The 12,472-nt window shown below is 43.3% G+C and overlaps 1 long non-coding RNA gene across 1 annotated transcript in view; it reads left to right on the forward strand.

Moving 5' to 3' along the window:
- Positions 1-12,472, forward strand: part of LOC108529296 (uncharacterized) — a 27,789-nt gene that overhangs the window by 13,727 nt on the left and 1,590 nt on the right. Inside the window, exon 3 of the long non-coding RNA XR_001885481.1 lies at positions 10,407-10,541. This is a non-coding gene — a long non-coding RNA (uncharacterized LOC108529296). The remainder of the gene's footprint in view (positions 1-10,406; positions 10,542-12,472) is intronic.

The raw sequence follows: 12,472 nt of genomic DNA on the forward strand, positions 1-12,472 counted from the left end.
AAAAAAAAAAAAAAAAAAAAAAAAAATGCAGGGTTTTTTTTTTTTTAATTGTAAACCATATAAATTAGAGACTAACATTTCTCAATTTACATTGTTCTTTCCATGAACTTTTTCTGATATTTTATTCTTTTGACAATACAATAATGCTTTTAATAGTTACAAAAACAATCCACCCGTCTTCCACTGTGAAGCTGCCTGAGAAAAGTAACCATTTTCCTTTCTCCTTCACCCACATAACAGCATGCTTATGAGTCAGTACTTAATTTTTTAACGGCTTTATCAAGATATAACTAACATGCAATAAACTGAAAATATGTGAAGTGTAAAATTTTATATTTTTTGATATTGTATACACCTGTGATGTCCCATCACCACCTCAGACAGTTTTTTATGTCCCTTGGTAATCCCTTTCTCACACCCCTCCGACTCCCTAGGAAACCACTGATATTTTCTGGCACTGTTGGTTAAGTGTGAATTTTCTAGAATTTCATATAAATGGAATGCTGAAATATATATTTATTCTTGGTCTTACTTATTTGACAGCATAATTATCCTGAGGTTTGTCCATGTTGTAGGATATACCAATGGTGTGTTCTTTTTCATTGCTAAGTAGAATTCCATTGTATGGAGATACAATAATTTGTTTGTCTATTCACCTATTGATGGACATTTGGTTTTTTTCCTGTTTTTAGCTATTAGAAATAAAACTTTTTATGCATAAATATTTGTGTGGACATATTTTCATTTCTCTTTGGTAAATACCTTGGAGTTGAATGGCTGGATATGTGTTTAACTTTGTAAGGAACTGCCAGACTTTTCCAAAGGGGTCGGACGTTTTTAAATGCCCGGCAACAGTGTGTAAGAGTTCTAATTCCTCCACATCCTCACTAGCATTTGCTAGGGCCAGTCTTTTACATTTCAGCCATTTTAATAAGCATGTTGTGATATCATCAGTGATTTTAATTTGCCTGTCCATAATACAAACGGTATGTAGCATCTTTTCAAGCCTTATTTGTGCACATGGTATATGTGCAATCCATATTGCACGCATGGTATATGTGCAATCCACTCTGGTGAAGTATTTGTTGAAATCTTTCATCCATATTCTTTGAGTTGTTTTCTTATTACTGAGTTTTGAGAATTCTTTAAGGATTCTATATATAAGTCTTTAATCACATATATGCTTTGAAAATATCTCTCCAGTATTTGTCTTTTTATTGTTGTATTTTATTTTATTTCTTTTTTTTTTCCCCCCGACATGGAGTCTTGCTCTGTCGCCCAGGCTGGAGTGCAGTGGCACCATCTCAGCTCACTGCAACCTCCACCTCCCGGGTTCAATCAATTCTCCCACCTCAGCCTCCCGGGTTCAATCAATTCTCCCACCTCAGCCTCCCAGGTAGCTGGGATTACAGGTGAGTGCCACCACGCCCAGCTAATTTTTTGTATTTTTAATAGAGATGGGGTTTCACCATGCTGGTCTTGAACGCCTGACCTCGTGATCCACCCACCTTGGTCTCCCAAAGTGCTGGGATTACAGGTGTGAGTGCCTGGCCTTGTCTTTTTATTAATCTAAAATATTTTTCAAAGAACATTAGTTTGGCTGGGCACAGCAGCTTATGCCTGTAATCCCAGCACTTTGGGAGGCCAAAGTGGGAGGACCACTTCAGCCTAGGAGTTTGAGATCAGCCTGGGCAACATAGTGAGACTCCATCTATACAAATAAAAAACAGATTAGCTAGTGCGGTGGCACACACCTGTAGTCCTGGCTACTCAAGACGCTGAGGTGGGAGGATCACTTGAGCCCAGGAGGTTGAGGCTACAGTGAACCCTGATCGCACCACTGCACTCCAGCTTGGATGATAAAGCAAGACCCTGTCTCAAAACAAACAAGGAGCTTGGCTGCATGAGTTCTTAATTTTGGTAAAGTCCAGTTTATCAATTTTTTTCTCTTATGACTCATCCTTTTGGGGTTGTATCTAAGGAATCTTTAACCCATGGTGACAAAAATTTTCTCCTATGCCTTTTTCTGGAAACATTATAATTTTAGGTATCACATTTACATCTATAATACATTTGAAGTTAATTTGTGTAAAGGAAGATGGTCAGCAGCAGGCGGCTGTGTAAGGCAGACAGCAAATCAACCACCCCACCGAAAACAAGATGGATGGAGGTGGAGAACTGGAAACTCTGCCGAGGGTGACCAAGCCCTGCTTCTGGTTTGAGAAAATCTCATTTATGTTCCAAGTGGATGCTGAGGCAATATAAAATTATAGTTTTTCATTACAGAAAGGAAATGTACCCAGCCTACACAGCCTGGCTCTGCAGTGAGTACACATATGGCCATAACGATGTGGGTGCTTGGTTACTGATTTCACTAAAAGTAGTAGTAAAACTCCAAAGGGAGAATGAGAATAGTTAAAGGACTAAATCTTCTTTCTTCTTCTGTCAGAAGAAACTCAATATGTAATGCCAAAAATTGAGAAACCGAGGCCTAGCAGCAAGAGATGTCTTGTGAGTGATAGGAAGAGAACTCCAAGGAGGGCGCCCTCTGCTGGCTCCTTGGCTCTAGGTACTGAGTGGACCTAGGGGATCAGGAGGGAGCGTGGCAGAAGCCAGCTGTGTTTCATTGTCAGCCTTTCAGTATTGTTTGATTTTATTTTAACAATATATGTGCTATTTTGCTTAAAATAAAAAAAAATAGATTTGGAAATACAGGTATTCTTATCAGAATTTCATAGTTTTTTTTTTTTTTTTAAGTAAAGTTGAGCCTTTTTTGTTCAATAGTCTAGTGAAGGACAGAGCTAAATGAGGCTTTTCAAGATGATTCAATCAACTAAGTATAGAAAATGGTCCTTTAATTAATTGACAAACTGTTGGAATTAGAAACGTCACATAGCCCCACAAGTAGGGTTGCCAGACTTAGCAAATAAAAATAAGTATGTCCCATGCAATACTTGAGATACTTATACTTTAAAAAGTATTTGTTACTTCTCTGAAATTCAAATTTAACTTGGCAGCCTAAATTTTGCTAGCAACCCTACCCCAAAAATAGTGGGAGTCATGAAAATTGCTAGAATGGGACATAATGGAGAATGAGAAGTGGAAGATTTTTCATTTACCCATCCTAGACGAAGGTGGCCCAGTGTTGATCTCAAGGTATTTCTGAGTGAGATCCCAGTGTCAAGGTACGTTTTTTCCTTTGTTCACTCCAGTCGTCCATGCCTCCCATAACCAGTTATGGCAAGTGCATTTGTAGTAGAAAGTGGTCAAGTTGCAATCATGGAAAATGAATGTTGGCCTCCTAGGAAGATAATGAACAATTTTTAAGGGCTAAACCATAGAGCAATCAGAAATGGAACAAGCGTGCATTTCTGTTACTTTTACTTAATCCCAAAAGTGCAGTGTTGTGTGCATTCCTGAACGGGAGAAACTTAGGTCTGCAGTTTTATGTTTATCGTTTAGTTGTGACCCTTGCATCAGATTCTCCTCATTTTTTTAGTATCGTTATAGAAAATTTTAAACATGTGCAAAAGTAGATGAAATAGTTAAATGAACCTCCACATATTCATCACCCAGCTTCAACAACAATCAATCTATGGCCAGTCTTGTTTCATCTATACTCTTTAATTCTCTCTGGCTATCTTGAAGCGAATTTCAGACATCATCTCATTTTGTGTCTAAATATTTCAGCATGTATTTCTAACATACAAGGATTCCCCTTTAAAACATAACTATAATACCTTCATCATACACTCCAAAATCAACAATAATTCCAAAAAAGCATTTAAATAAAACTTGCTAGGCCAGTCGCGGTGGTTCACGTCTATAATCCCCGCACTTTGGGAGGCTGAGGCGGGTGACTCACCTGAGGTCAGGGGTTCCAGACCAGCCTGGTCAACATGGTGAAGCCCCGTCTCTACTAAAAATACAAAAAGCAACGACCTGGTGGCACGTGCCTGTAATCCCAGCTACTCGGGAGGCTGAGGCGGGAGAATCGCTTGAACCCAGGAGGTGGAGGTTGCAGTGAGCCGAGATCACGCCATTGCACTCTAGTCTGGAAAACAAAACGAGACTCCGTCTCAAAAAAAAAAAAAGAAAAGAAAAGAATAAATAAAACTTGCTAGATGAAACAGAAATGATGATGTCACAGGATTCTAGCCAACACAAAACTTTCCGGTATTGAACAATGTGGACCAGTTTAAGTGCCATCATGGTACCACTTCAGAGAAGGTAAATTCAAACACTTCAATAAAGTATTAAAACAGCTTGCCATTTTCCAAGGAGCTATTAATGTTGTTCATTCATTCATTTATGGATCCAACAGATGTTGACTGAATATATACTATATCTTGTTAAGCACAGGATACAAAGATCCACAGGATCTTCCCTTTGCCTTGAAGGCATTGTGAAACAAACAGGTTTACATTTGAGTACCTGGAATTCAAAGCAGAAGAAATTAGCCACAGATAAGGGTCCAAGTAGAAGTAGCAATTGAAAAACATTCGAAAGGGTGTGCCTGTATCCCAAGGTCAGCAGTGAAGGGCATTTCACTGGAGGCATCAGCATGAACAAAAGCATAAAGAAGACAAAATGGCCAGGCATGGTGGCTCACTCCTGTAATCCCAGCGCTTTGGGAGGCCAAGGCAGGTGGATCAGCTGAGGTCAGGAGTTCGAGACCAGCGTGGCCAACGTGGTGAAACCCCATTTCTACTAAAAGTACAAAAATTAGTCAGGAGTGGTGGCAGGCGGCTGTAGTCTCAGCTACTTAGGAGGCTGATGCAGGAAATCGCTTGAACCTGGGTGGTAGAGGTTGCAGTGAGCCGAGATCACGCCACCTCACTCTAACCTGGATGACAGAGAGACTCTCAAAAAAAAAAAAAGAAGACAAAATATCCTAAATGACTCATTCTTCAAGAGCGAAGATGGACTGGACGCCGTGGCTCACGCCTGTAATCCCAGCACTTTGGGAGGCCCAGGTGGACAGATCGCAAGGTGAGGAGATTGAGACCATCCTGGCTAACACGGTGAAATCCTGTCTCTACTAAAAACACACACACAAAAAAAATATTAGCCTGGCATGGTGTCACATGCCTGTCATCCCAGCTACTCGGGAGGCTGAGGCAGGAGAATTGCTTGAACCTGGGAGGCAGAGGTTGCAGTGAGCCAAGATCACGCCACTGCACACCAGCCTGGGCGACAGAGTGAGACTCCATCTCAAAAAAAAAAAAAAAAAAAAAGACTGAAGATGATGCCTTCCTTATCTTTGTACATCATGTGCCCTGGCCTGTGACACTTAGTCCAGAGACTGATGCACAGTGAGGCTTCAATTAATCTTTATTCATGAAATGAATGTAAAATGTACCTTTTACCCAGTAATAATTCTCAGCCCATCCTAAAACTCCTCCATCATACTGTACTGTTTTCATACACAAAGACAGCCCCAGAGCTCCTGCAGCTTCCATCAGAAAGACATTACCACTGAATTTTTTTACAACAAGGAATTGTGCTGAATGTTTTTGGAAAGATGCTGCCTCCCTTATGCTCTGCTTCTTTTCATGTGCCTAAGTGGTTAGTTGCTGAATTTTTGCTGGTCTCCTTTATTAGTTTAAACCATAACCAGAGCATCTGTGGTCCCTCAGTAATCATGACCTGCCCATGGGCCTTGTAATGAGCAGATATGAGATTTGCTTCACTGACTATTTTCTCTAAGAATAAAAGCCAGAGTAAAGCTTTACTAACTACATGATTAAAATTTATTGCCACTGAAAGGATTTTTCTCATGTGTGCGTGCGTGTGTGTGTGTGTGTGCGCGCGCATGTAAGACGGAGAGAGCGTTGGATGAACTCTAAATTAAAACTTAAATAGCTCTCTGTACCCTTCTGAGTAAGATTTAGTTCTATCTATTCCACAAGAGAGAAGGTCTGCATATTTGCCAGCCGGCCAGCAGTGTAGCAAACGTATGTGGAGTTATTTTCCATATCGTTGTGTTTATTTATATAGGCCCAATTAGACCCTTTTAAAGGCTTAACTTAGTGTGGCTGCTGCAGACAGCTAGTTTACACCAAGACCTTCTTGGCAAGACTTGAAAGCAAACAGTAAATAGCGTAAACAATTGTATGTGATTATACGCTGCTAAATAATGTGCATCTGGGATGACAAACCAAACTTATTAAACAGACAACAAATAGCTGAGGTAAATATCGAATATGTTAACTCTACAAAACACAGAGCTGGATCTCGTCAAAGCGTTATTAGCGCGGCACAGCTGGATTAGAATGAAAGAGCCATTTAGACTTAAAAGCAGGGGATCTCCAAGTTAGAAAGTCTGGATTCTGTTCCCGTCTCCATCACTAATTCACTAAGTGACACTGATTATTACTTTGATTTTTGCCTGCATTTTCCCATCAATAGAAAGGGAATTTCAGGCCTGTTCCTGAGAGCTGGGGAGAATGGTTGCCAGATGCCTTCCCAGGAAGGGAACAAAACGAAAGAGAGCCGCTGTCTGGACGCCTCCTGCCTTGCCCTGCAGTCTCCCAGACTCTCATGCCCCTGGAACAGAGAGTCGGCCTGGGCAAACATTGGTGAGGAGATGACAGTTGAAAGTCAGGTCACCACTGTGACTGTGGCCAGCTTTGGGGACTCGGCTTCCGTATGGGGAGGTTAGAGACGGATGACCAGCTCTGCTTCTGACAGCATGGCGGCAGGGGAGGGAAGCGGGGACCCACCAGAGACGTTTGGGACCATACATGATTATGAGCATCTTTCAGTCACCTCCCACTGAACTTGATTCTAATAGAACTTGCTTTAAAGCAAAGCATTGCCAATCAGTTCTTGTTGTCTACCTCGTACACAGGGTTCCCACTATTCTCTAGAGAGAAATTTTCAACTTAGCTGCAAAGAAGAATCACCCAAGGATATGCTTTAAATCCTAATACCCAGGCTGCACTCCCAGCCTGGGAGTGGGATCAAAGCTCCAGTATTTTTTTTTGAGTCCCCTGGGTGGTTACAAAGTGCAACCAGGGTTGAGAGGAACTGAATTACTGGTCTAAATCACTGACCATGATTTAAAGGAGCGGTGCTGCTTTTTTTTTTTGAAATGGAGTCTGACTCTGTCACCCAGGCTGGAGTGCAGGGGCGCGATCTTGGCTCACTGCAAGCTCCACCTCACGGGTTCACACCATTCTCCTGCCTCAGCCTCCCGAGTAGCTGGGACTACAGGCGCCCACCACCATGCCCGGCTAATTTTTTTGTATTTTTTTTTTAGTAGAGACGGGGTTTCACCGTGTTAGCCACGATGATCTTGATCTCCTGACCTCGTGATCCGCCCGCCTCGGCCTCCCAAAGTGCTGGGATTACGGGCGTGAGCCCCCGCGCCCGGCCGGCAGCGGTGCTCCTTAACCTTGAGGATGCACTTGAATCACCCGTGGTGATTTAAATGTCACGTCTGCCTTGGCTCCACCCAGGCAATATGTTTCCAAATAGATCTCAAATACAACATTTGTATTAATTAAGGTCACCAGCATCTCTTTCCTCCACCTCTGCAACAGGGTCTCTATTTCTCTGGCACCCAGAATGAGCCTTTGGAGCATAAATCTGGTCATTTATTGCCCTTCTCTCAATCCTTCAATGGCTCACGCCTGTAATCCCAGCACTTTGGGAGGCCAAGGCGGGCAGATCACCTGAGGTAAGGAGTTCAAGACCAGCCTGGCCAACATGGTGAAACCTCGTCTCTACTAAAAATACAAAAAAAAAAAAAAAAAAAAGTGGCTGGGCATGGTGGTGGGGCACGTGTAATCCCAGCTACTCGGGAGGCTGAGGAAGGAGAACCTCTGGAACCCAGGAGGCAGAGGTTCCAGTGAGCCGAGATCGCGCTACTGCATTCCAGCCTGGGCAACAGAGTGAGACTCCGTTTAAAAAAAAAAAAAAAAAAAAAAAAGACAAGGAGACAAGGAGTTGGAGCAAGGAAGGCGACTTTATTTCCGAGAGCCAGCAAGCCGAGAAGATGGAGGACCAATATGCTGAAGAACCACCTTAAGTCCAAATTTCAGGCCCTTTTCATGTTGAGGGCAGAGGGAAGAGGAGGGGCTTGCGATCAAGAGGTGAGCAATGACTGCAGACATTTGGGTTCCAGCGAGGGTCCAGGAAGGCTGGGAGTTTCTTTGTCCTTGTCAGGTCACAATGCTCCTATAAACCTTTAACAAAACATCGTTGTTTACGCACGTCCCCTTTAATCCCAGAGTTAGTTTGAAAAACTCCATGATGGCTGTTTTTGCATTTTATCTCAGCACTCTAAAATTATCCTCGCCCACATGCAGAAATGGGTAAAGGGCCCGTTAAACGACAGTGCAGTGAGTTATGTTCTGCTCTTTCACTGCTGCGTTCCCGGACTTGCCAAGCGCGTGTTCATCCTGGGGTCTTTGTACTTGCTGTCCGTCTCTCTGTCTGGAAGATTTCCTTCCAGAGCCACACATGGAAGGAATGCCCCTCACTGAATGCCTTTCTTGATGATGCCCATCTCAAATTTCCCTTTGTCCCCTTGCCCTGCTCTATTCTCTTTCACAGCTTTTACCATTACCAGAAACCAGGTTACTTGCTAGTATATCTATTTATTGTCCATTTTCCCCCAGAGAACAGAAACTCCATGAGGGCTAGGACTTTGTTTGCCTTGTACCAGAATACCTGGACTAGTGCCTGGCACACAATTGGCACTCAGGACCTAGTGAATGAATGGATAAGTCAATGTCGCCTACTCCCATTTCGCTTTCACGCTCAAACATGTAACTAGGAGGCTATCCCAGAAAGAGGCTTTTTAGGTCAGCCAGGTTTCTCAAATAGAGCAACCTGGGGCCGGGCGCGGGGGCTCACGCCTGTCATCCCAGCACTTCGGGAGGCCGAGGCAGGCAGATCACAAAGTCAGGAGATCGAGACCATCCTGCCCAACACGTTGAAACCCCATCTCTACTAAAAATACAAAAAAATTAGCCAGGCATGGTGGCAGGTACCTGTAGTCCCAGCTACTCGGGAGGCTGAGGCAGGAGAATGGCTTGAACAGGGAAGGCGGAGCTTGCAGTGAGCCGAGATCCAGCCTGAGCTACAGAGTGAGACTCCATCTCAAAATAAATAAATAAATTAATAATAATAATAAATAAAATAAAGCAACCTGTGAAAGCATTTTGCTCTCACTTATTTGACTGTCTTTCATTTAAAACTTGAATTTTCCTAGATCTCACCAGTTCTTGAATACATTCAGTCATAAAAAAAATCAATAAAATTGTCTTTTTTTTTTTTTTTTTAGACGGAGTCTCGCTCTGTCGCCCAGGCTGGAGTGCAGTGGCGCGATCTCGGCTCACTGCAAGCTCCACCTCCCGGGTTCACACCATTCTCCTGCCTCAGCCTCCCGAGTAGCTGGGACTACAGGCACCACCACCGCGCCCGGCTAGTTTTTTGTATTTTTAGTAGAGATGGGGTTTCACCATGTTAGCCAGGATGGTCTCGATCTCCTGACCTCGTGATCCACCCGCCTCGGCCTCCCAAAGTGCTGGGATTACAGGCTTGAGCCACCGCGCCCGGCCTAAAATTGTCTTTTTGTTGGAAAAGAGTGATTGTTCCAAATTAGGGCTGTAAGACTTAGCAAATAAAAACATAAGATATCCAATGAAATTTGAATCTCATATAAACAATAATTCTTTAGTATCAGTATATCCAATGCAATACTTGGGACATATGCTAAATAAATGCTGCTTATGTGAAATTCAAATTGAACTGGGCACCCTGTATTTTATCTGACAATCTTAACACAAAATGAAATGAAATTTGTTTTGGTACAGGAGAAGGTATGAAGTCAGATAACCTAGGTTTGAATCTTAGCCACTTGATAGTTATATAAACTCTGGGAAGTTATTTCACTTTGTCAAGCTGTAGTTTCCCCACCTCTAAACCGATTAGATAGTAATACCGGCTTTGTATGGTTATTGAAAAGATTAAATTTTTTTTTTAAGATAGTGTCTCGCTGTGTCACCCAGGCTGGAGTGCAGTGGTGTGATCAGGGATCACTGCAGACTCCACCTCCTGGGTTCAAGCGATCCTCCCACCTCAGCCTCCCAAGTGGCTGGGACTGCAGGCATGTGCCACTACACCAGACTAGTTTTTGTATTTTTAGTAGAGACAGGGTTTTGCCGTGTTGCCAAAACTGTTCTCAAACTCATGAGCTCAAGTGATCCACCTGCCTTGGCCTACCAAAGTGCTGGGATTACAAGCTTGTGTCACCATAGACGGCTGAAGATTAAATTTTTAAAAACTAACTAAATCATTTCGTATAGCACCTGGCCACAATCAGGACAAATATGATTCTCATCAGTATTATTAAATGTAGAGTGAACAATCATCGATCATCTTCTTTTGTCTAGGACTGAGAGGTTTCCTAGGACGTGAGACTTTCAGTGCTAAAGCTGGACAAGTCTGACGCAGCCGGGGACAGCTGGTCATTTTAAAAGCTCCCTGGAAAAAGTCGCTGGTGCCATATGACTGACTGACTTCAAGCTGTAAGTAATGTATGAGGATTGTTTTCTATCAGTTATCAAAAAATGTCAGGTTGCAATGGAAGTTTTCCAGTCTGTATTTCAAAATGAACATTCATTTTGCTATTGACCCCAGACACATTTAGCTCCCCATTACTGTAAGGTGTGTTTTAGTCCTGTGTTTTTAGAAAATCATTCAAATGGCACTGTCAGTGTTGATTAATACTTTTTTTTTTTTTGAGATGGAGTCTCGCTCTGTCACCCAGGCTGGAGTGCAGTGGCGCCATCTCGGCTCACTGCAAGCTCCGCCTCCCGAGTTCACGCCATTCTCCTGCCTCAGCCTCCCCAGTAGCTGGGACTACAGGTGCCCGCCACCTCGCCCCACTAATAATTTGTAGTTTTAGTAGAGACAGGGTTTCACCGTGTTGGCCAGGATGGTCTCAATCTCCTGACCTCGTGATCCACCTGCCTCAGCCTCCCAAAGTGCTGGGATTACAGGCGTGAGTCACTGCGCCCAGCCGATTAATACATCTTTTTAACATTAACAATCAAAATGGGGCATTTGACTGCCATATGATTCTGTGCATTTGTAGTTCAGTTCTTTGTTCTGGGCATCCAGAAGAAAAAGCTATTAAGAAACAACTTGTTTCAGCCAGGCGCAGTGGTTTACGCCTGTAATCCCAACACTTTTCGAGGCCAAGGTGGGTGGATCACCTGAGGTCAGGAGTTCAAGACCAGCCTGGCTAACATGGTGAAATCTCATCTCTACTAAAAATACAAAAATTAGCCATGTGTGGTGGCGCATGCCTGTAATCCCAGCAACTACTCAAGAGGCTGAGGCAGAAGAATCCCTTGAACCCAGGAGGCGGAGGTTGCAGTGAGCCGAGATCACACCACTGCAGCAGTCCAGCCTGGGTGACAGAGCGAGATTCAAAAAAAAAAAAACAAAACAAAACAAAAGAAAGAAAACAACTTGTTTCTTGTTTCACAGTTAAAATGGCGCTAAGTTATTCAAGTGCAATTGTTGAACGCAAGGTTCAAAAAGGTTATATCCTAAACCTCTTAAGCAGGAGAAATGAAAAGGATGCTCTCGAATACTCTGTCAATCCAATAGCTGCCCCTGCCTCAACCAAAGAGGTGGTACTTCATAGAGTGCTGAATACAGCCCCTTGGCATCCCTGGGGTTTTGCCCAGTGACCAACAGTAACAGAGTCATTGCGCAGTGTCTGGGTACTGGATTTTACCTCTCAGAACTAGTCTCATCCACACAAAGCACGGAAGACTTGGCCAAGGCATAGGACAGCATCTTGGCCATGTAATGGCAAGAGTGTGAGCAACAGAAGATGGGAAGCAGAAGGGAGGTGGAAGGAAGGTGGCAACAAGCCCCGGTGAGCCAGTATCCTCGTCTCAGAAAGGGAGAGAGTTCTAGAAGGAGAACTAGAGGTTCAGGCATGTTATTTATTACAATAATATTCAAGTGTAGTATATTATTTGTAGCTACAAAGATAACCAGTAGAGGATCTTCTGATTATCACCTACCTGTCAAGCACTAGGAGACGTGAGAAGAAGAGATGAGATACCCAAAACTAAACTAAAACAACATTTTTCTTACCAGAGTTGGCAAACAGTCAAGAAATTGAGGTTGAGTGAGGTGGTTCACACCTACAATCTCAGCACTTTAGGAGGCTGGGGCAGGAGGATTGCTTGAGCCCAAGAGTTTGAGACCAGCTAGGACAATGTGGCAAGACCCTAAAAAAAGTATAAAATACAGGGTGTGGTGGCATGAACCTGCAGTCCTAGCTACTCTGAGGCTGAGGTTGGAGGATCCCCTTGATCTCAGGAGGTCAAGGCTGCAGTGAACTGTGATCACACCACTGCAATTCCCCCTGGGTGATAGGGCGAGACCCTGTCCCAAAGAGAGAGAGCAAAAAGGGAGGGAGGGTGAGAGGGAGGGA

Source organism: Rhinopithecus bieti, unplaced genomic scaffold (genome assembly GCF_001698545.2).
Source record: "Rhinopithecus bieti isolate Rb0 unplaced genomic scaffold, ASM169854v2 scaffold_6063, whole genome shotgun sequence".
In the NCBI taxonomy this organism is placed as follows: Eukaryota; Metazoa; Chordata; class Mammalia; order Primates; family Cercopithecidae; genus Rhinopithecus; species Rhinopithecus bieti.